This window comes from Marmota monax, unplaced genomic scaffold (assembly GCF_021218885.2).
Source record: "Marmota monax isolate L192 unplaced genomic scaffold, Marmota_monax_Labrador192_F-V1.1 WCK01_AAM20220418_F8-fsc00060, whole genome shotgun sequence".
In the NCBI taxonomy this organism is placed as follows: domain Eukaryota; kingdom Metazoa; phylum Chordata; class Mammalia; order Rodentia; family Sciuridae; genus Marmota; species Marmota monax.
Window position 1 is genome coordinate 7,736,750 of NW_026692826.1, and position 23,221 is coordinate 7,759,970.

Here is a 23,221-nt window from a genome sequence, read left to right on the forward strand (position 1 = left end):
TCTCATCCTGTTAACTGTGGCCATCAGGGACACACACATCCGAAGTGCACAAGCTCCAGCTCATCGCCACCCCCACCCCCACCCTGAGGAAGAGGCAGGTGGGCGGGGAGGGGGCGGCGGGGGCAACAGCGCTGGGCCTCTCAGGCTGGCCCTGGAGGCTCTCAGCATCCTGACTCCTCACGCCCACCCTGTCTATCAAAACCACTTACTCAAACTCAGATGGGTCCTGTCAGAGCCTCCCAGATGGTCAGGATTGGCCCATAGTTCCTCCTTCAGGTGTGGGTCTGGTGCCCAGCCAGGGAGCTCCTGCATCAGGGGCGGGACAGTCAGGAAGAGAAGTCCCCGGGGACAGTCTTCCACAGAGGCAGATGCTTGGTGGGTGGAAGGTGCCCAGCCCCAAGGATTTACACATCTGAGGGACAGGCCAGCAAGGAAGAGGGGTCCCAGTAGGTACAGGGCCAGCACCTGCAGGTGGAAGGTCACCCCAGGCCAAGTCCCTGGTGTCGAGTGACTCAAGGAGTCCACAGAGGTGGCCCCCGGGTGGTGATTCTTGTCCCAGGGGTTGGGAGGCTATTGAGCAGCCCAGGCAGGTCCAGAAGCCCCCTTTGGCTCCACCAGAAGAGGTGTTTTGGCCACGACGTTGGCACATCATTCCTCTGACACTAGTGACGATCCTCAGGACGGTCAAGGCCCCCCTGCACACTGGCTGCTGATGTCAGATTGCCAGAGTCAACCCCATCACACCTGCCTGTGTGGCACCGTGGGCTCTGGGGGAAGTAGAGTGGCTTGTGGAAAGAGAACCGTCCTGGGACATCAGGACATCTGGAGCCCGGGGCTCCAGATCTGGCTGTGAGACACTCTGGGACCCCGGGCTGATCTAACTCCAAGAGAAGGCGGGTGCTCGCTCAGCTCTGCCGGCAGTGGAGTCTCAGTCACGGCAGCGCCCCTGACAGCTGCAGACTCTGATCTGTGACCAAGGCAGCGACAGAACATTGGGCCGGAACGGAGCACCTTCCACTAGGGAAAGGGTGGACTTATCAACAAGGGATTTGGAGACAACTGGGTGTAAAGTTGGATTCCTTTCTTAGTCTCCACCCGAAAATAAAAATAGATATATACACAAGTCATAGAGTCCAAAACCATAAGGAGAACTATACTTGATATCAGAGATGCCTCTCTCGGTAGGATGTAAGAGGGAGCGGTCCAGGAGGGAAGGTAGGATTCTCTACGTAGCAGGAACCCCAGCCAGATAGTTACAAGGTAGATGACAAATTGGAAAAAAATATCTGCAATATATTTGAGAGCCACTGTTCAGACAATAGAAAGAGCTTCTATTAACCAATAAGAAAGTGCGAAGAACTCAGTGGAGAAACAAAAGCCAACTGCCCAGAGAACATGTAGAATACGTAGACCTCTTTAGTGTCAAAAAGGCTGCCTCGGACACACACGTGTTGTGTTATTGCTACGAGGCAGGCAGAGCTGGAGGGTGACAGAGCCATTCCCTGGGAGGACCCGGAAATGGTGGTGCAGAGGCTGCTGGATTCCTCCTACAGCAGGTGCTGGGAGGACCGAGCGGGCGCCTGCCTTCGCGCACGTTTGCAGTTGCTAAGCGAAGCTCCACATTTCCCTTTTAAGTGCAGCTTTTATGATGGGAAAGTAGAAGAAATATTTTAACCTCATTGGACAAAATGTAGGGGTTTGTGTTTTGGTTTCCATGGCTATCGAGGTGGAACAAAACGAATATTCTGATTATAAAAATGAGCAAGTGATCTGAGCAAGCATTTCTCAACAGCAGACGTACACAGGGCCACCAAGTGCATGAAGAAATCTTCAGCATCACTAATTATCAGGAAAATGCAAATCAAAATCACAGTGAGATCATCTCATCCCAGTTAGAATGGCTGTCATCCAGCGGAAGCAACAGAAACCACAGCAGATAGTGGCGGCCAATACCGCGCGATGCAGAGGAGGGAGCCCTGGACGCTGCTGGCGGACAGGCGCTGGAGCCGACTTGCGCAGGCAGACCTGCTGTCCGACCCATGCACATTCATCCTAAGGAAAGAAAACAGTATGCAGAGAGGGTCACACTCCCAAGCTTACGCAGCATCGTCCACAAGAGCCCAGACACAGTCCCGTGAATGAAGACAATGAGACTCGCGGGAACATCAGGGCTCTGTGCAGCCACACGGAAGCATGGAAACCAGGAAGGGCCCAGAGGACGTCATGCCAAGCGAAGCCAGCCAGGGGCAGAAGACCAAGCGCACCTTCTCACTCCTGTGAGCAAGTAAATGCGTCGGCCCATCAAGGCAGAGGGGGACAGTGGTTCCAGAGGCTGCGAAGGAGGGAAGGGGCAGGCACAGACGGCTGGCTAGGACGGCGGCGTTTTGGTGTTCTGGCAATGATCTATTGTACATCTCAAAATAGCTGGAAGAGAGGGTTTTGAGTGTTCCCAACACAAAGGAAAGACAAATATTTGAGGTGATGGATATGCTAATTACCCTGATTTAACCATTGCACATGGTGTACATGTGTCAAAATACCACACTGTACCCCGTGAATACGTACGTTTATTATGTGTCCATTTTTAAAATGATGATTTTTGAAAAAAGAACCCAATATATGAAAAACCAAATTCAGAAGCTGCAGTTGAACCGGAGTTCCCTGTTTGTTGTAAATAACACCCCAGAAGAAGGCAAGCAGGGGTTGCACCCGGGTACATCACCAGCTCTGTGACAGCTCCGGGCACGCTGCCTGTCCGCTTGCCTCACACCCTTCGCCCTCCGTTGCCCCAGGTGGGCTACTCTGCCAGGACCCAGGCCTCACTGAGTGCTGGCCAGTCCTCTCGGGGCCTGCCCACCTGCCGGTGCTGCTGCTCTTCCCCTGCTCCTGCTGGGCTGCCATTTCTTCTGCACCCTCCTCCAGCCCAGCTCTTTTCTCCATGGCTCCCCAGCACACGCATCTCTTCATTCCACGGTTCTTCTCTCCCTCTCCTCTTCCTCCAGGCCACGCGTGATCACGCTCCTGAGGGCAATATATATATATATAGGATATATATATATAGGATCAGATGAGTTTGGAAGAAAGAAAAGAAAAATAGTCGCCCAGATTTCTGTGGACTTCCTTCCTCCTCCCCCGGTCCTTCATCAGCGGCATCACTCAGAAACAAACGAGGAGCCCTTGCCACCTGCCTCAATGTGGAGGTGTGGGGGTGCCACCAGTAAGGTGCTCTGCTGCTCCTTGAGGAGCCATCGGAGTGAACACATGGCACTCATTTAGGCAGCTCCTGGGGTTGCCACCCCAACAGGCACGGCCAGCACAACGGGCGGTGCAAGTGGGAACTGCCCTAGATGCCTAGCTTGAGGGGGCGGGTGGGGGTGCCGACTTTGAAAAATGGAATCAGACCAAGCCACTAGAAAAAAAGATGGTTACATGTATAAAGAGGGTGAAATTCCACAGCAACAAGTCAGGTCAAGAAAGAGCCAATGCTGCACACGTGTGTCCTCCGGACAAGACCGCCTTCGGCTGAAGGCGAGGACCAGGGCTCCGCAGCCATCTGTCCCTGCGTTCTTCTTCACCACATCCTCTGGGACCAGGCGTTGTGGCACAGTAACAAAACATGAGGGCTCACCCCTGGCGCAGATGTGGCCTACCTGATGAAGGCTTTGGCAAGGTCTCCCGCTGGGAGATGGGGACTCTGTCCCCCTGGGAGCTGGGTCTGCTCTCGGTGCACGAGAGGCCCTGCAACCCCCACAGTTCTGAGAGCCCAGGGTCCACAGAGAGAGCCCGGGCAGGGTGGAATTTTTAAACACTAAAAATGCAGTGAGGGGACCCCTGGCTGACCTGGCCTAGAGAGGTGAGCCTGGGCCCAGGGAGAGTTCCAGAGAGGTTGGAGGGTGCTGCTGCTCTTCTGCAGCCTCACAGGGGTGCAGGGGCTCCTCCCAGCCTCATGCCCAGCCCTTGGGGGGGCTGGTGTCAAGCACACTGCAGTGAGCAAACCTGAGAACCCCGGGATCTGACGGCTGTGCACAGGGGCCAGCTGCTCCCACTGTCCTCCTGCACCCCAGCCTCTTGCTGGGTGGGGGGGAGCCTGAGGCTGGGAGCACAGCCAGACAGAAGGCCGTCATCCCACGCAGAAGATGCAGCCCCTGGCCCTGCTCAGGCAGCTTGTCTCCCAGATACCCACATGAGAGTCGCTGTGATCGAGAAGGGCCACCTGGGAGCAGAGCTGCCTCCCTATCGCCCTGCCAGGCGGTTCTGGGCAGACCCGCCCTGGGCTAGCAGGTCCCAGGTCAGCCTGTTCATTTCTTACCTGATGCTCATCAGGCTGCCGAGTGGTTTATGTTATGTGTGGTGGAGAAATGACCATAAAAAGCCTGCTCTGGTTTGGTCATTCTGAGCCAGCCACCAGGGAGTCACAAAGGGCTCACGGAGCCCGGCTGCGAGCCAGGACTGCGCGTAAATCACCGTCACTGCGTGGGCTGGCAGCGAGGGAGGGCCCCTTGGAGGCTGTCTCTGCTCTGCTGGGCTGAGTGGGCAGGCCTGCCTGACCCTGCCCACCCCGGCACAGGCCCTTCGGGGCTGCTGACAAGAGCCCCTCCTGCTCCCAGCCGCCTGAGGAGCCTGGAGCCAGGTGGCCCATCTGGGGAGGAGCCTGGGGGTGCAGGTCAGGCCCAGGCTTCCTCCCACACCGGTGCAGCTGGGCCGTCTGCAGCTCGGGGCCTCCCAGGGCCTAGGGAGCCAGGGAGTCACCTCCACGTCATTCAGCCCGGGTGAGGGGTTGGGACCAAGGGCAAACCCAGAGGCCGATGGCAGGAATCCTCTTCACTCCCGCAGAGCAGCCCCTCCTCCTGTGACCCTGCTCGGTCCTTCCCCTGCTGCGTCTTCCCCAGGGGGCGCCACCGAGCAAGGGCCGCTGGCCGGCTCCTCTTGTGCCCCCCCCCCTCGCGCACTATGCTGTCCTGAGCCGAGCTGGCAACAGCGGGGCAGGGCAGGGCTGGCCGGCTGGGCAGGCTCTGTTTCTGAAGGACTCAGTCTGAATCACCAGCCCCTGGTGTCCCATGTGTGCATGTGCCCGAGCCTGTGGGACAGTACGGCTGCCGTGGGTCGTGTGGTGAGTCACCAGTGTGGCTGAGTGTGAATCGCGCACACCGTGAGCGTGTGTCTGGGCTGTGTGCACACTTGCTGGTGTGAACTGTGCCCAGATGTGGGAGTGTGCTGAGACGAGGTGTGGGGGCCTCTCTCGTGGCTGGGACAGGAGGGCGCCTGGTCTTTCACAGATGGCACCATGGGGAGGGTGTGTCTGAGCTTCGGACCCTCCGTGGACATGCTGAGGACACTGAAAACCCACCAGGCCCCGGCAGCCCGCAGCCCAAGACCCGGGTCAGCCTTCACCTCTCCTGCAGGCTGCCCTTTGCCGACGGCTGACCCTGGTCTGGCCCTCTTTGTTCACCTGCAGGATGGGGACACTAGTGGCATTGGGATCCAGGGCACTCCTGTGTGGAATGATTAATGCATAAGAGTGGTCTCCCAGATGGCCCCTGTTTCCATGAGATCTGTCCCCATTACATCAACATGGTGACAATATCAGGCCTCCTCTGAGAGTCCTGCCAGCGGGCAGCCCTAACCCATGGGCCACCCATTCTGGTCATGAGCTGGCCTCAGATGCCCCTGGGTCCCTAGAGACAGGAACAACTCCCGCTACAGAACCCCAGGCCCAAGCACCACAGGCTGTCCCACGTGGGGTCCAAAAACCCAGAAGGAGTCCCCAGCCTCAGCAGAAGGCCTGCCCCCTGGGGGCCCTTGTTGCCCTGGGTCTCCCCTGTGGCTCGTATGTGGTGGCTGGCCCATAGGTCCCAGAGCAGGTGACAGTTGCCCATGACTGACAGGCCTCACTAGTGGTACAAAGCTGTCAGTCTGTGACTTGTAAAGGGGTAGAGGCCCCTTCCCCCACAGTGCATCCTCGCCCCCCAGCTGCAGACTGTGCACTTAGTGCCTACAACAGTGCTCATTTCCTTGACAGAAAATGTTGGGACTTCCAGGTGAGCGCCACAGGCCTGTAGAACAGCAGCTCTGGACCCACTCAGGTCAGATACTGCAGATCTGTTAGGCCGGGGGAGCGGGGAGTCTCGTGGCCTGCAGAGATGCTGCCCTTTGAGCTGCACTCAGGACTCACAGCACTGGACTTCCTGCAGAGGAAACATTCTAGACTGTTCCTCGGAGTCACTGTGTCCGCGGAGTCATTACAAGACACCAAGGTCAGGCTAGTAAATCCGGAATCATTATTTCAGATTTTCTTGCAGCCCTTGAAGTCACTTGTCAAACCCCGGCCATGCTCCGTGGCCCTTGAGGAAAGCCAGCCTTAGAGGGTGCTGGGGACGGAGGACACTGTGGAATGCCAGGTCCTACTGCAGCTGCAAGACGCCCAGCAGAGGCACATTTCAGTAAAGTGAAATGACTCTGCAGGTGAAGTGCAGCCTTCCACAGGGACCACGCCGCCCTCCCGTGGCTCTCATGACCTCTGGCCCATTGGCACTCAGCCCCCAGCAAAGGGCTCTGCCTGCTTTAGTGCAGTGCTGGTGTGGTAAAGCCGGGGGCACAGTGGCTCAGACTGTGGTCATGCTGGCTGCTCTGAGTGGGGACAAGTGCTTGAGCAAGGAGAAAGTCTGGTCCACGGCATCTGGACCAGCGTCCTGGACAGAGGAAAAGGAGAAATGGCATGTGAATGAGACTGGCCATTTCAAGTCCTTCAGTGGAGACATCTTTGGAGGTCCAACTCTAGCCCTGTGCCCACTGAGACACAAGGCCTGGCTTGACACAGTGGGTGACAGGACAATGCTGAAGTAAGATGTTGGGTCTCTTGTATGGGAACCACCAGGCGTTCCATCCTGGGGTGCCTGGGAAGCAGGTGTGGCTCCTGCCCCTTCCCTGCATGCCATCACATGGGGAGAGGGGACAAGAGAACAAGTGTCTGTGTGTGTGCAGATGGGAGTGTGTGTATGGGCTTGTGCATGTGTGCACAGGTGTGAGTGTGCATTCACACATGTACACGGGAGTGTGCATATGTCTGCACAGCATGTGTTTGTTTTTATATTCTACACGTGTTCATGCGTGTGTATAGGCCATGTTGCACATGTGTGCATGTTGTACCCTCCACGTGCATGCGTGAGGACCTATGGCTTTCCACTCCTCAGGAAGAACTGTCTGCCGCTGAGATCGGCTTTTGCGATGCTCTTGGGGCTGCAGGCCGGTGGGCCCTGGAGCACAGACCAGACCCCCACACCCGCCCTGGCTGCTCTGCGAGGGTTGCTAAATGCTCAGGGCCCCCCTGGTGCTCTTCTCATGCCCAGGACACCCAGCCCCAGGAAGGTGGCTGCAGTTCAGACTTCGTGGCATCGGCCAAGAGACCCTGGGCCACACTGGCTCCGCCATGCAGACAGGGTGCATGCTTTCCTCACCATCTCCTTGACTGGAAACTCACTGGGAAAAGCAAGAAAACTGCATGCACAGTTAGATGATGGATTCCAGGTCATTATGTTCTGTTGTATTTTTGAATGAGCATTAAAATTCATCTCTGGGAACTGTTGAACAGCAAGTGAACAAAACCCCGTAAGAGCCCTAATGCTTCTTCGCATGTGCACCAGGGGGTGCTCCGCCGAGGGTCTGACCGGGAATGTTAACCGTTCCCAAATACATCGAGGTTTCATTTTTTTAAAAAGGCAAAAAAGTCTCACTGTAGATTTCTACTTCTTTCTAGAAGAAAAAACAAGTGATACCGTTTTAAGCTGCAGCATTGGGGGGAAAACATGTGAAATATGTGATGTGGTGTTTTTACCAACTGTCTAAATAAAGGGTTAGTGAGTCACTATGGAAAACAGAAAATCTTTCTTTATTTTAAGAGCTGCAATTTAAGAGTGTTTTCTTCTTCTTCTTCTTCTTTTTTTAATGCAAAAGCTTCCCTTAGGTTTGCAACTTAAACATTGCCCATCTGCTAGATCCTCCCTAGCCTGAATTTACAGCAAATCTGAGATTTCATTTTTCAAAAAAAAATGTACTTCAGAAACTGCCTGTTGGCCGGCAGCATCTTGAAGACGGAGAGCTGGGTCTGGCCCCTGTTCCTTCATTCACACTCAGGAGTGTTTGTCTCCCCATGTCTGAAGTTGGGCCACCATCCAGGGTCCAGGTGGTGTGAGGAAGTTCATCACAGTTGGGACCTCACACTGCTCCCCAAAGTCCCATAGGAGGACCCTGGAGAGCAGTCACCTCAGAGCCTGGTGACTTTGGTCGTTGATGGGGTCTGAGAGGGGGCCACCCAGGCTCCCTGGCGGTGCAGCTGTTGACCCAGGCTGCACACGTCTTCCTGCCTGGGCTCATTAGTTTATTTTTCAGAGGAATCCTGGCTTCCCTTCCTCATGCAGAAGTATGCTCTGGAAGCCACATCCCAGTGTCACCGGAACATTGTGCTGACTATAAAGTTACACCCCAGTTGTTGTTTTTTTTGTTGTTGTTGTTGTTTTTTTTTTTTAATGAGGTAGAAATGATTCTGACTTCAAAAATCACGTCCAGGTATGAGCTTCAAAGACCCAAGGAATTTTCATAGCCCCTAAACTGTCGTTCTGTCTCGGAGTCCCATTATTAATGAACTCATTCACTTTTGTAAATATAACTGCACAAGTGTTTCCAGCCACACCTATAAAACTATTTAAGGCACTTTTTGAAACAAGGCGTCCTCAGCCATGGTAATTGCAGTTTACTAGACCTTTAAATGAGAGGCAGCCACTTATGAAGTTTGGATATGGTGAGCTGATGGGACAAGTTAAGCACAGAGGCAGGATTTACGGGGCCTGGCAGCCCGAGTGCCCAAGTGCCAGCGGAAGCCGGGAGTCGGGGAAAAGTCCTGCGAGGTGCACGGCTTCATGCCACTTACAGGCTGTGAGTCGCAACAAGAAAAATGCTGAATTTTACAGGAAAATAATATTCATAAATCTCCCACTGCAAGTTCCAGCATAACTCAGAGCTGTCTTTGTTTTGTGGCTGCGATGAATTCAATTCTGTTTCCAGTATAGGAACGATAAACACAAAGCCCCGGTGGAAACCACTCCCCTGCGTTCACCCGCGTTGGCAGCCAGCTCAGCGCTGCGCCCCGAGCCGCTCCTGCACCTGCACCTGCAGGTCCTGGGACTTTGAGTCTCTCTTCCTGAGAGTGGAGCTGTGGGGCCACAAGGGACCTTCTCGAGCTGTGTCCCTGGGCCAAGCACTTGCCCTTTCCACACCATGATCATGCCTCAAGCTGATCCTTTACAAAGGCCGCCCTGGGTCAGTGGCAGGGACATGGCTGATGCCCTTTCTTCCTGCTGGTGCGGGAGTGAAGTGGGGCCATGTACAGATCTTAGACATCTTTTGATCCATTGAAATCATGTCGAGACGCTCAATTTTTTGATGTTTAATTGCCTTTAACAGGTTCATCTTCTACAACATTTCCACTATTCAGTGGTAGATTCTGACACTGTCACTGAGCGGTGGTGGCCTGACCTTGAAGTCACTTGTCACTCTGAGGTCACTGTCTTCACCTGTGCTCAGGTGAAGGTGGGTCTCTTTGCAACGGTTCCCTGTGCATCCTTTCTTTGCAAGGGGCCTTCCATGCACCTGTAACCCCAAAGCCCGTTTCTGTCTGCACTGTCCCCTACGAGCTGGAGAGATGCCCTGCTGTCCTCAAGTCTCAGCCCCTGGCCATCCTGCCACCACGGCTTACGCCCAAGCCACTCTGCCCCAGCCTGTGGATGCTCGGCTACCTGATCTCTTCATTTCAGATCCTTCTTTTGCCTGATTCTTTTTACTCAGAATAGTGTGGGTGGCCCTCCATCAACCGTCCAGATGCTCTGAGGCAAAGTGTTGGGCTGTGGCTGCTCAGCTCCTTGCAAGGACATTTGGTCAACATTTAGGACAAGCAGCTGCTGTTTTCTCTGTCCACCTGGGGCTCCGACCACAGGCACAGACTGTTGGAGAACCCTGATAGCAGGAGCTCTAGGAAGCAAGGGGGTGGTCTTCCTGCTGGAACCTCTTGGGGATGTTGCTCTAACTATCGGTCGGAGTCAAGGGCTGGAGGTTCTGTGCTGCATAGAGGGGTGAGATCTTGGAGTCACCCAGGATGCCGTGAGCACAGGGGCATGTGCCTAAGGCCAGGAGGGGCAGGGTGCGCCGGAAGGGAGCCAGCTGTCCTTGGGGGCATCTGGGTGAAGACAACCACCATCCCAAAGGAGCAATCACCTGGCCACTGACCGTTCTGCTTGGAGCACAGGGAAGCTGGTGCTGGGGCCAGGAGTTGGGGGGGGGGGTCACTCTTACACAGGAGAGTCACTACCTGTGGTGGTGGAGGACAGAGAACAGGTAGTGTGCAGGCTAAGGGACTCTGTGTCACCTTCCCAAGCATGAGTTGTGCCCCTGCGAGGACAGCTCCCATGGAACCATATGCATCCTGAGCAGGTCAAGAGGGGCCTGTCACCCCCTGCCTGGGGCCCAGGAACCCAGGCCACACTGCCTTCCTCCCCAACGCCAGGGCTTGACTGGAGAGCACGTGGCACCTGGCCAAGCCACATCCAGTGTGTGGCCTGCACTACACACAGCTCCTGCTGCCGGAGGATGCCACCCCGCCCCCGGGGGCCACACTGCTGAGAAAGCTGGGCCAGGACCACGCAGTCGGGAGGGGAGTGAGCGTGAGCGTTGGGGGGTGCATGTGAGCGCATGTGTCTGCGTGAGGGTGTGTTGCCCGTGTGTGGTGAAGTCGTGTGCTTATGTGCGTTCTGGGTGAACCCTTGTGTTTGTGTGGGTAGGGTTATTTGCTTGTATGAATGTGAGTGTGCCTGTGTGTGAAGGTGTACCGTGTGGTCTTCTGTGTGCGAGAGTGTGAGGTGTGCCGCTGTCCCTGCAGTGCGTGTCCCGGGCACACTGCACACCTCTGCTCCTCCCTGGTGCACAACAGTCGGGACGAGGCCCACAGAGGCTCTGCCACTCCAGCTCAGGCGGTTTCCTGGCTTCCCAGCTGGGCGCTCAGCTGCCGCCTGGGACAGGACCTCAGACCCCAGCCCTGGAGAGGAGTGGGAGCAGGTGACACAGAGGTATGGCCCAGCCAGCTACTTCCCCAAAGCATTTCTCACGCGTGAGGAGGGGCAGTGCAGCCCGGCCACCCAGAGCTGGTGCACGCAGCCTTGCACTCCGCAGTGTGGGCTCAGGGCCAGCCTTAGGCAGCCAGCGCCAGCCTGGTGGGGACAGCCTGCAGCATGATGCTCGTGTGCAGAGGGCTACAGGCCACCCAGGGCAGGCAGAGGGACCGGCCTTCCAAGTCCAGGTCTCTTGCCCACCAAGAGAGGCCCAGCTCCTTCCAGAGCACCAAGCCCAACACAGGGCAGGGGGAGCCCCAGTGTGTGCCACTTTCTGTTGGGCCCAGCCCCTGGTCCTAGCAGCACGTCTGAGCTCACCAGCCTGGAGTGTCCTCAGGAAGAGGCTGAAGAAGATCTGGAAAGGGGATTTCAGAAGCAAAAGCAGCACAGCCAGCCCCTCGGAAGCAGTACAGGAGGTGTGGGTGAGAAGCAAGGCTCGTGTGTGCAGGGTGGCTCTGCTAGAGGGGCAGAGGGCAGGAGGACCCAGAGCACTCGGGAGCACGTGCAGGTCTGCTGTGCACGCCTGTGTGAGAGCGTGTGCTGCGATGCAGGTGGGGGAATCTTGACCTCCAAACCTGACCTTCCAGGGGCCCTGTGGCTCAGCACGGTTAAGGGAAGAAACACTTGGAGCTAATCACACCCGCGCATGTGCACACGGGTGACACAGGCAGCGGGGCTCAGGTTGAAGGGACGCTTCCTGATGGAGCCGAGCTGGTGAAGGAATGCACACTGCCGTGAGTGGAAGCGCGGTATTAATAATTAAGCCACGCGATCGTTACCGCAGGATATTATTTCTTAAATATCTCTTGCAAAGGCAATATGATTACATATGAATGATATCAATTTTCTACCAACAAAAAAATCTGCAGAAATAGGAATTGAATTACACTGTCCAATTTGCTGTAAAGTTCACTGTATGTGAAGAAATTAATCAAAGCTACCACCACCCATTTTTATGGGAACATAAAATGATGTGAACTTCCATTTTTAATAAAGATGCATAGCACTTTTATGAAGACTGACTAATAACACTATAATGAACTGGAAAGCTACTGATATATTAAGAATGAAAATTTTGAGGAGTGTATTTATTGAGCCTTTTTCATGTAAGGCAGCATTTCTCTGAGGTCTACTTCCGTCATTATGAAACAGGCGAAATTTCAGGGAGAGCGGGGGATGAGCGTCCTGTGAACTTACCTGGAGATGGTTTCGTGCTCTGTGGACCCCACACAGGCACCATCGGGCAGACGATGGCCCTTCTTCTTGCCCCTCTCCCTCCCCTCTACACACTTCAGAGCTGAGCCGTCCAGCGGGAATTTCTCGGGAGCGTTTTCCTGGAACAGAACCCCCTAGAAGACAAAGGGATGGGAGTCTGTGAGTGGTGGCACCCTGGACGCAGCGCAGTCTCTACCATCTCTGGCAAGACCCTCCTCTTCATCCCCAGCCCCAGGGCCTGGGAGGCACATAGGTCATTGTAAAATAAACTCTTCTGGGGGCTGGGTTGTGGCTCAGTGGTAGAGCGAAGACTTGCCCGTGTGAGGCACTGGGTTCGATCCTCAGCACCTCATACAGATAAATAAAGGTATGTGTCCACCTACAACTAAAAAAAAAAAAAAAAAAATTTAAAAATTAAAAAACAACAACAACAACACTTCTGGTTGTGTCTTAGTCTGGTCTGTGCCACTGCAGCAGACCACCACAGACTGGGTGACTTAGGGGAGTAGAAATGTATTTCTCGCCGCTCTGGAGGCTGGGAAGCGCCAGGTCGAGGAGCCAGCAGATTCCGCGTCTGGTGAGGGCTACTCTCTGCATTCAAGATGGTGCCTGGAGCCCAGCATCAGCTGGAGGAGAGGAACGCTGTGTCCTCCCACCGCCGAAGGCAGGGGGACTGAACTCCTTGTCAGGTTCCTTCACAGAAGCCTTGACCCACGAAGCAGGCCCCTGAAGGCCCCACTGCCCCACCCCGTTTCCACACTTGATTTGGGGACACATTCCAACCACAGCAACCTGCTGTTGGGACACTGTGACTCTGCTGTGGATTGGGCACAACACTGTCCAACTCGGGGCAGATGAAGAGAAGCCCAGCTTGTATTTTTCCCTGGCCGACTTTGTCCACAGGATTGGGATGACCAGAAAGCTACCACCTCGTTGGGCCCGCAGTCCACCCACCAGAGGCTGCTGTCCACACACACAGGGCTCAAGGCGCGACCTCAGAGTCACCATGTCTAGTGTGTGCATGTCTACATTTTAGCGAGTGTGTACATGTGTGTGTATACTCATATAGTTATTTTCAGAATAAAAAACGAACCCATGTTTACTCTAAAAATTTGGAAATATGTAAAAATGTAAAGAAAGTAATAATCACCCAAAACTCTTCCTCCCAGAGATAATATCTATGAAATTCTGGTGTGTTTTCTTTCACACACAGATGCACATGTACACTCATATGTGCATACAGCCACATGTATGATTATTATTAATTCATATTTTTAATTTCTTTTTAATTCTAAATAGTTGACTCATATTCGTGGTTCAGAAACCAGAAAGCAGGCACTGGTTTTTGCCCTGCATTTTGTTATGACTGATCTTTCAGGCCATCAACATTTCATCAGTGTATTTTTTAGTGGCTCCACCGTGCAGCACATGAGGACACAGCTGACCTGCTTGGTTTGCTACGCTTAGGTGTTCCGGCTGTTCGAGGTTTTGTGTAACGGTGTAGGTGATGGACTCCCGTGCGTGCATCTTTCCTCTGTTGGATTGTGATCTTCTCTTGAGACTAGAGGGAGTGGAGGGCAGGAGCGGAACCTTCCGGGGTAGCTGCCTCTGCCCATCTGGAAACGCGTTGGTTTGTCTGCCAGCTCCTCCTCCGCTGCCAATCCCCAGGCTTCCTCGAGTGCAGGTCTCGGGGTTCCGCGGTCACTTCACGTTCCCCTGCCATCTCCCGTTAGCGCCCAGTGGCTGGGTCTGAGAGCAGAGAGAAGACTTCAGGACCCAGGATGGGCCCCCCCACCTTCGGGCGCTGCTACACCTGGAAGGCTCTAGGGCAGGGCAAGCCATCCCTCCTGGAATCTTGAGGACCTGCTCTAGCCCCATCACCAGGTGAGGAAAGTGAGCCTCCAGGAAGCCAAGACGCGCCCCCGAGGGTGCGCAGCGGGTCAGCAGCAACAGCAGCATTGACAGGTCTCCGACTGGCACTCTGCACCAAAGTGCCCTGCCCGCCCCACGCAGGATGCTCAGACGCTCGCGCCAGCCCGGGTGCGGCTGCCTCCCTGGCTCTCCTCCCACCTAGGACTTCTGCAGGCGAGGCCTCCACTGCCCTCTCGCCCCTTGCTTTCTTCCATCTCTGAGCACTCGGCTGCCATTCTCCCTTGGGTACTCCGACGTCCCTCTGTCTCCCGCTCCTCTGTCTCTGCCTCTGTCCACGTCACTGTCTCGCACTCCAGGTCTCCGGGCGTCTCTGGCTCTCTGTGGCTCCGTCTCTTTGGTTGTATGTCTCTCCCTTTTTCTCCCTCTGTCTCTCTCTCTCTCTTTAATCACTTTGTCTTCTCTCCCTTCCTTTCTCCGTCTCTTTGTCTCTCTGTTCCCGTCTCCCCCTCACTCCCTCTCACGCACTCTTGCATTGGAAATTTCATCTGCTGGATCTGTCCTCCCCGCCTGCCTGAGCCTCCTGCACATGATAAAAGTCCGCCTCATTCTTCACCTTCAAGTCTCCGCTTAAATGTCCCCCCCTCTGGGAAATCTTCCTAACCTTTCCAAACAGAGGACAAGTGGTCTCCTGTGGCCCGGCACTGCCTGGTGCAGCCTGTTATCGCACACGGTGGTGGCCCGGCTCTGTCTGCCGCACTGGGTGGTGGCCCGGGCTCAGTTGGAGTCTGGTGGGTGACAGACCCGGGTGGAGGCTAGTGAGGGCGTGCTCCTGTAGGCCATGTCCAGGCCACTGCGTCTCCCGCAGCTGCAGGAGGAAGCTGTCAGCACAGCAGGCTCAGCACCTCCTGGAGGCCCCTCCCGGCTTTGGAGGAAGGGCTGGTGTGGAGTTGGGCCCTGGGCCCCTGGGCAGGTCCTTACCTGTCGGGAGGCTGAAGCTCAGTTTCTGTAAAAAGGCCACAACATGGACCATGAGCAGGATGGACAAAATCCCTAAGCGCCTGGCACAGACCGTGCTCAGAACACTGCCGGAGGTGGTCCCTGCCAGGATTGTCACTTGGGAGGCATTCTCGTGGTGGCCCCTCTTAAAGCTGGAGAATGTGCCTCACATGGCCCAAGGGAGTTTGCAGTGGGCTCAGGTCTACCATGGAGAGATTTCTTGGTGGCCTTGGGATCACAGAGACCAGAGGAGGAAGAAGCAGGAGAGGAGGGTGAGGCTGAGACCCTGTCAAGACTGAGGAAGGGCGCAGCCCTGGGAGAGCAGGCTGCCTCTGCAGTGGAAGAGGCCCCCACAGCCCCCAGGGGCCCTGCCCCCCAGAGGCGGTGGGCCTTCTGTCCTCCAGGACTGCAGGATCAGGGGTTGGGTTTGCCAGCTGCCGAGTTTGTGGTTCTGTGGCGCAGCCGCACTAGGAAACTGGAACAGCTCGTCAGAGCCCTTCTGACGGGGCTCTGTGCCTCAGTACATTCACCCTCCTTCCTGCAGCCCTGGGCCACCGTCTGAACCCGCCCTTTCCCTAAAACTCACCATCTTTCCCAGGCCCTTCCAGAGGGTCTAGCCTCACCAGCTGCTTGACCACGGGGAAGGACATCTGAAACTGGGGCTCCCCAGAGGCCAGCTCCCCGAGAGCTCCCACTGTGCACTCCTGCACACTTCATGGGCTCCCTGGGGCTCTGGCCACCCTGCCTGGTGCCTCACGCTGCCCTGAGCCTCCCCTCCTGGGCCTTCCTCATCCTCGGGACCCACCCCCTCCTTCCCACGCGTCCCTCCTGGGCATACTGGGCTCCTGTCTCTCTGCTGGGCCTTCCATGTGCCACCACCAGGCTCAGCACTGCTGCTAGGGTCAAGGCCTCAGTGGGGGCGGGTCATGGGGGCTCCCGTCTCACGCCTCCATGTGACCCCCAGGGACCCCTCGGAGCCAGGCATGCATGCGCGTGTCTGGGAACAGATGGCTTTGTGTTCAAGTGGAGAGGAAGTTGCTGTGCAGGTGGGACTTAAGGCAGGGCACGAGGAGAAAGCACTCAGCCTCTCCTCTTCAAGGTCAAGGCTCAGTCTCTCCTCTTCAAGGTCAAGGCTCAGCCTCTCCTCTTCAAGGTCAAGGCTCAGCCTCTCCTCTTCAAGGTCAAGGCTCAGTCTCTCCTCTTCAAGGTCAAGGTTCAGCCTCTCCTCTTCAAGGTCAAGTTTCCTCTGAGAAGGAAACAAGAGAAGGTAGAGGGAGAGGGAGGGAGGGGGAGAGACAGAGAGAGAGAGGGAGAGAGAGAGAGAGGGAGGGAGGGAAGGCCAGAGGCCAGGCCAGTGGTGAGCTCCTCCTGCAGACCCTAGGGCTCCTGAGTCCCCGGTCTCCACCTCTCTAGAAGCACTGAGACTCCCAGCAGGATCACTTTCCTGGTATTTGCTTTTGAAGTAAAACCTTCCTCTCAAGAAACAACATAAAGAGCAGGCTTTAGGTGACTGGTCTACAATGACCCTCTCTTTAAGGGTGACTTTGATTCCCAGGCCCATGTGCCCACAGCTGCTTGGTTTCTTCCCGCATGGGAGAGAATGGCTTAAAAAGCTAGCCCAATGCTATCCGCGATTTAAATTGATGATTGATTCCCTGGGAGACAGGGTGGGATCCATCACTGGCCTGATAAGCTGCTGAGTCCTCTATCTGCATAAGGCCTTGTAGCAGCCCCATCAGGGTGTGAATATGAAAACAAGCCCCTCTCCGGATTCCGGCGTATCTCTGAGTCTGATATATGTCTGCCTTGTTTTTCAAATATTGCTGTAAGCAATTGACTCCCTTCCCAGGAGGCTGGGGACAGGGTGCCTGTGGAGTGCTGGTGCTGATTCTCAAAATGCAGCCCCCAGGGCTGGGGATGTGGCATGCATGTGGCCCGGGTTCGATCCTCAGCACCACATACAAACAAAGATGTTGTGTCCACTGAAAACTAAAAAATAAATATTAAAAATTCTCTCTCTCTCTCTCTCTTAAAAAAAAAAAAAATTGCAGCCCCCAAAGCAGCCGCCCCTGGGAGCGCTGGGCTGCGTCTGGGTGGCGGTGGTGATTCTCCTTGGTCTCTTCCCGGCAGGCAGTCGCGTCTCTAGTGGAAACTCGCTCCCTAACAGGTTACTTTGCTGGCTGCTCTTCTGTCCCTTCTGGTGGTGGCCTTTCTGCTCAGGAAGGGCCCTGGTGGCAGCCGCTCCCTGGAGGCTGCTGCTCCCCGTCTTTGGCCAACTCAGCAGCTGTCCCTCGGGCGCTCTGCTCTTCCCTGTTGGGTACCTGTGTCCTCAGTGTGTTCAGGAAGCACAGTCGCCCTGGTTCCTCGTCCAGCTCCTTCTGGGCTCCTCTTTGGAGTGCCAGTGCCACCTCTCAACGCCTGAAGCACGAAGCTTCCTGGAGACAGTAAGAGCCTAGCAAGTGGGGTGCACGGCTCCTCTGCTCTCGGGCACGGCTCCCCCGACCCCGGGCTGCTTTCAGCAGATGGAGGGTTCCCCTGCAGTCTCGGAGGCCAGAACAAGGAATTGGGGTCCCACCTGCTTCTGAAGGAGGCCTTGTCGTGGACAAGGCTGGGCTGCAGTGAGCACAGCTGCTGTGGGAGGGTGACAGAACTCTCTGGGTCTCAGTGAGGGCCAGGAAGGGGGCTCTGCAGAGCCTGGAGAGCACACACAGCCGCCCGTCTTGCTGCCAGAGCTCCTGGCACATGGGCAGGGCCCGGAGCCTGTGGACGGCCAGGCTGGGGGGCTGGGTCCAAGCCTTCCTCCCCAGGACACTCCCAGTGTCCACCTCCACCATTAGAGATGGCCATTGTCCCCTGCCAGCAGAGGGCTGGGCAGACCGGGAGGCCTCCTCCACGGAGGTTCACTAGTGTGAGGAGATGAAGCCAGTGGAGGACAGCCTTGGCACAGGAGGGGCTCCCACGCCTGAGCTCACCTGCCAGCCACCCCTGTGCCTCCCGACACACCTCTGAGAGCCCCTCCCACCCCAAGGAGACTGCCATTTCTCCTCCTGTCATGGTGCCTCTGCTCCTGCCCACTGCAGCAAGTCACTCCCACAGAACCTCTGCTCAGGGCAGCACCCTACCCTGAAGGCCGAGACTGGGCCTCACAACCAACTCACTTCCTTTCCTCCCTCCCTCCTTCCCTCTCTCCCTCCTTCCTTCCCTCCCTCTCTCCCTCCTTCCTTCCCTCCCTCCCTCTCTCCTTATTTCCCTTTCTCCCTCCCTCCCTCCCTCCTTCCCTCCCTCCCTCCTTTCCTCCCTCCCTCCTTCCCTCTCTCCCTCCTTCCTTCCTTCCCTCCCTCCCTCCTTCCTTCCCTCCCTCTCTCCTTCCTTCCCTCCCTCCCTCTCTCCTTATTTCCCTCCCTCCCTCCTTCCCTCCCTCCCTCCTTCCCTCCCTCCCTCCCTCCTTCCCTCCCTCCTTCCTTCCACAAATATTTGTCACCTGTTTTTATCAGACTAGCACAGAGCCCAGCACTTGGTGGACACTCAGCCGGGTTTTGCTAAATACATGAGCAAGAGGAAGAGGATTGTAACTTTTAGAGCTGCCAGATGATCTAACCCAAAGTCCCCAACACTGGCGATCTGAAGAGGAGTGGGCAGTGACCCAGAGAAATGGAGGGATTGAATCATGAAGCATAAAACTTGCTTGGGCCCATGTGTTCATGTGCACGGGGCAAGTTTTATGGCTCACAGGCATTTGTTTATTATTATATGTGGCATCGGAATTTTTTTTTGTTCTATTTAGTGCTGCTTGTATAGAAAAAATACACTTGAATGATACATATTTATCTGGTATCCAGTGGCTTTGCTGTGCTCTCTTTTTGAATTTATCTGCATATTTTGGTTTTTTTTTTTTTTTTTACTTATATGACCAAATTGTCTATGAGTAATGACAGTAATGGAGTTCTCGGTTGGCAATTAGGATTTGTTTTTTGTTTGTTTTAATCACTTTAAAGTTGTCCTCTGGTGCCAGGCACAGTGGGGCTACCTTCTTAATGCAAGCAGTGACTGAGCTGTGTCTAGCTGGGGGTCACAGGTGGATGTCCCTAACTAACATTCTCCACCTCCATTCCAAGAGTGTCCTTCTCCGAAAGCCCCATAGGGGAGCTGGCATATTTGATAGGATCTCTCTCTTGCTGTGTGGGAAACTGTTTTTGCTTGGCCAAAAGTCATGGTCTGTGTTATTCGGTTTTATTTGCTTTCTGAGCTTTCTGTCCCGAATAGCTTGAGAATTTGGAAAATACCTCAAGTGGAAAACCATGAATGTCGACCTTGCTTCTCTAGATCTTCTTTTCTTCTGGAATCTTGATCAGCTGGAGCACACCTGAGACCAACTTCTGTTCTCCAGCCTTGGGGAACTACCAGAGAAGCTCTGATGGCTCTCCGTCTGGAGCTCCAGCTGCCTTCCTGGATTTCAGCTCATGTCCTGGGTCAAGAATGTGCGGTTGCCCAGGGAGAGTAGCTCGCGGCTCTCAGCTCACTTCTCTGGAGTTGCTCCTCTGGGGAGCTCGGCTTCAAGTCCTGGTCCCCCCAGCTCTCCACTGCCTTTTAAAAGGCAGCTGTATCTAGAATGTTCTCTCTGTGTTGAATCTCCCTTGTCTCTACCTACCTATCATCCATCTCTCTATCTACCCATCTTCTTTCCCTTAACCTGTATCTGTCTTCTCTCACACACCCATTTATCTTACTCCCTTCCTTCCTCCCTCCTCCCTCACTCCCTTCCTTCCTCCTCCCTCCCTTCTTTCCTCCCTCCCTCCCTCCTCCCTCCCTTCTATCCTTCCTCCTTCCTCCCTCCCTCCCTCCTCCCTCCCTCCCTCCCTCTCTCCTCCCTCCCTCTCTCCTCCCTCCCTCCCTTCTATCACTCCTCCCTCCCTCCTTTCCTCTCTCCTCCCTCCCTCCCTCCCTTCCTTCCTCCTTCCCTCCCTCCCTCTCTCCCACCCTCCCACTTTCCCTTCCTCCCAACCTCCCATCCTTCCTTCTTCCCTCCCATCCTCCCTTCCTTCCTCCCTCCCTCCCTCCTCCCTCCCTTCCTCCCTCCCTCCTCCCTCGCTTCCTCTCTCCTCCCTCCCTCCCTTCTATCCTCCCTCCCTCCTCCCTTCCTTCCTCTCTCCTCCCTCCCTCCTCCCTCCCTTCCTTTCTCCTCCCTCCCTCCCTCCTCCCTCCCTTCCTTTCTCCTCCCTCCCTCCCTCCCTTCTATCCTTCCTCCTTCCTCCCTCCCTCCCTCCTCCCTTCCTTCCTCTCTCCTCCCTCCCACCCTTCTATCCTTCCTCCTTCCTCCCTCCCTTCCTCCTGCCTCCCTCCTTCCTCCCTCCTCTCTCCCTCCCTCCCTTCTATCCTCCCTCCCTCCTCCCTCCCTTCCTTCCTTCCTCCCTCCCTCCCTCCTCCCTCCTCTCTTCCTCCCTCCCTTCTATCCTCCCTCCCTCCCACCCTCCCTCCTCTCTCCCTCCCTCCCTCCCTCCCTCTCTCCTCCCTCCCTTCCTCCCTCCCTCCCTCCTCCCTCCCTCCTCCCTCCCTTCTATCCTCCCTCCCTCCTCCCCCCCTTCCTCCTCCCTCCTCTCTCCCTCCCTCCCTTCCTCCTCCCCCCCTCCCTCCTCCCTCCTCTCTCCCTCCCTCCCTCCTCCCTCCCTTCCTCCTCCCCCCCTCCCTCCTCCCTCCTCTCTCCCTCCCTCCCTTCTATCCTCCCTCCCTCCTCCCTCCCTCCCTCTCTCCTCCCTCCCTTCTTCCTTCCTCCCTCCCTCCCTCCCTCCCTCCCTCCTACCTGCCTTCCTTCCTAACTGCTCTTGGCTGGAAGAGTGACCCCTCCCCAAGCTGAGGTCCTCACCCCATTGTTGCTGGACTCCTCTCCCATGCCCCCATCAGGGGGTCAACTAAACGTTGGGCGTTGGTTAGAGACAGAGGAAATACCTGTTTAGGTGAAGTTGTCTTTTCCAAAGTGCTTTCCAGAGAACAGAAATTATGTAAGACTATTCAGACAAACAGAAGCCTCCAGACGTGGGGAGGCAGCTCTCCTCCTCCTCAGGATCTGCTGCACACCCTGCGCATTCAGACTCCGCCCTTCTGTCGCTGCCCCTGCTCCTGGGTGGCTGCTTCCGCGACTTCTCTGAGAGGAAAGGTTAAGAGGGCCTGCCCTGCTCCCGCAGATGCAGAGATGCACTAGGAGGACTTGAGCAGCTCCTGCCCCAGGTCAGCAAGAGCAGCTCAAGGACATCAGGGCGCTGCCCATCGGGCCAGTGGGGATGCGTGGGCAAAGGCGGCAGCCTATGCCAGGTGGACGGTGCGCTCATCCAGGAGAGGGCCCTGCACCACCTGTAGGTGCGAGAGGCTGCGGAGATCACCAGGAAGGCAGAGAAGTGGGGGCACGGGTCATGGGTGGAGATGACTGATGTGGAAGGAGGTGGACAGTTGCCAGCCACTGGGACGGGGTCCAGGGCTGGGGCTGCTGACACCCCAGGGAGCTGTGGTGGTTTCCTCTGCTGCACCCTGTCCTTGCCTGCACTTCTGTTGTCCTGTGTGTCCGTGGCCTCACTGTGAGTTTGAGTTGGGGGGAGGTGACTGTCATTGGAAAGTACTGTCACACACTGGCTCAGGGTCTAGGCTGTGAGCGCCTGCAGGGTCCCATTTGTTCCTGGGCTTCGGTGGTTACTTCTCAATTTTGACGTGCTTTGCTTTTCTCTCGTGACCTGATAGCTCCCTGGAACTTTGGGACACAGCGGGTCAGAGCACTTCTCCAGCTCTGGACGCTGAAGGAGCTGTGTGGGCTCTGGAAGGCCACTCCGGGGGCAACTGCTGAAGAAGGGACCGGACATGAGCTGGGCACACAGATGGCCTGGTCTGGCAAGGACGGATGGGTGTGGAGAGGGGGAAGGACAGCAGTGTTTATATCTGGGGACTTTATTTCTGTGTGAGACCAAAGGGGAGAGCTGTATTTCATTCAGAATTTAAACTCTCTCTGGTGCACTATCTAACGTGACTGTCCGCTGAGCTTGCTAACTCAGCTTTGTTTGGAACTCGAGAAGCCGGTGAGACCTTGGTGTTCTGCATCAGCTGACGTAATATTGACGTCATGCATTTTAGGGGTTCCTGGACATAAAACAAAAGATATTTGCAAAGGCCCTTGAGGAACTAGGAGGGAAACCCTGGGGTCTGCACCGACCCTAACCTACACCTGACGGGGAAGAAGCTTCTGGAAGGTTGTTGTTCAGCTGTAGGTTTATTTGAGGAGCAGGCCTGATAAGTCTTTGAGTTCAGAACCCTACCATGTTCAAAACAAACAAAAAACAAAAACTTACCATTCTAAAAGCATCACTTGGGGGGAAAAAAAACTCTCAGGATTCATGCAGAAAGTAACTGTGTTCGCACTTTTTAGCTCTGTATTTCCCAATCCTGTTTGATCACGGAACCCTCTCTCAGGGTGCTCCACACATCGTGTCCCACTTTGAGAAACATGATGGATGCTATAGCTCCCGAGGGAGCCTGGGTGGTAAAGCCCCTTGCTCACAGTCTTGTGAACTCTGTCCCTAGGGACTCAGAGTCATCGATGAACAGTCTGGGTCATCGGGGGTCAGCACCAGGAGGTGAAAGGTCAAAGAGCACAGCTGTGCTTGAGGCAGAGTTGAACAGCAGGAGGGTCTCTTCCTCTGCTGCCAGGGACCGACCGGGGTTGCTGGTGGTCCTCAGGCACTCGCTGCAGGTGGCTCTCAGGGCCTTTCTCATCCATTCTGAGCTAATGCAGGCACCTGGCCTTTAATACGTAATCAATGGATGTTAAATATCATTTTAGTTCTGAGGGTTCATGATGGTTTCCCTTCCCATAAAAACCACTTTTGTTCTCTCATCTTCTCTGTCCAGACTGAAAGCCTTAATGCCACGTTTGACACCTTTCTCTTTCCCACCCCTGAATCAAAGCGAGCATTTCACGGACTCCCCGGCAGCCTGCTTCCCTGAGG

The 23,221-nt window shown here is 55.6% G+C and overlaps 1 long non-coding RNA gene across 1 annotated transcript; it reads right to left on the reverse strand.

The window, feature by feature from the left end:
- Window positions 1-657: 657 nt before the first annotated feature.
- Window positions 658-4,829, reverse strand: LOC124095493 (uncharacterized). Its single transcript, XR_006852494.2, has 3 exons — window positions 4,310-4,829; window positions 2,858-3,021; window positions 658-2,052 (listed from the first exon to the last, which is right to left on the reverse strand). It is a non-coding gene; the product is annotated as an uncharacterized LOC124095493 (long non-coding RNA).
- Between the last annotated feature and the right edge of the window lie 18,392 nt (window positions 4,830-23,221).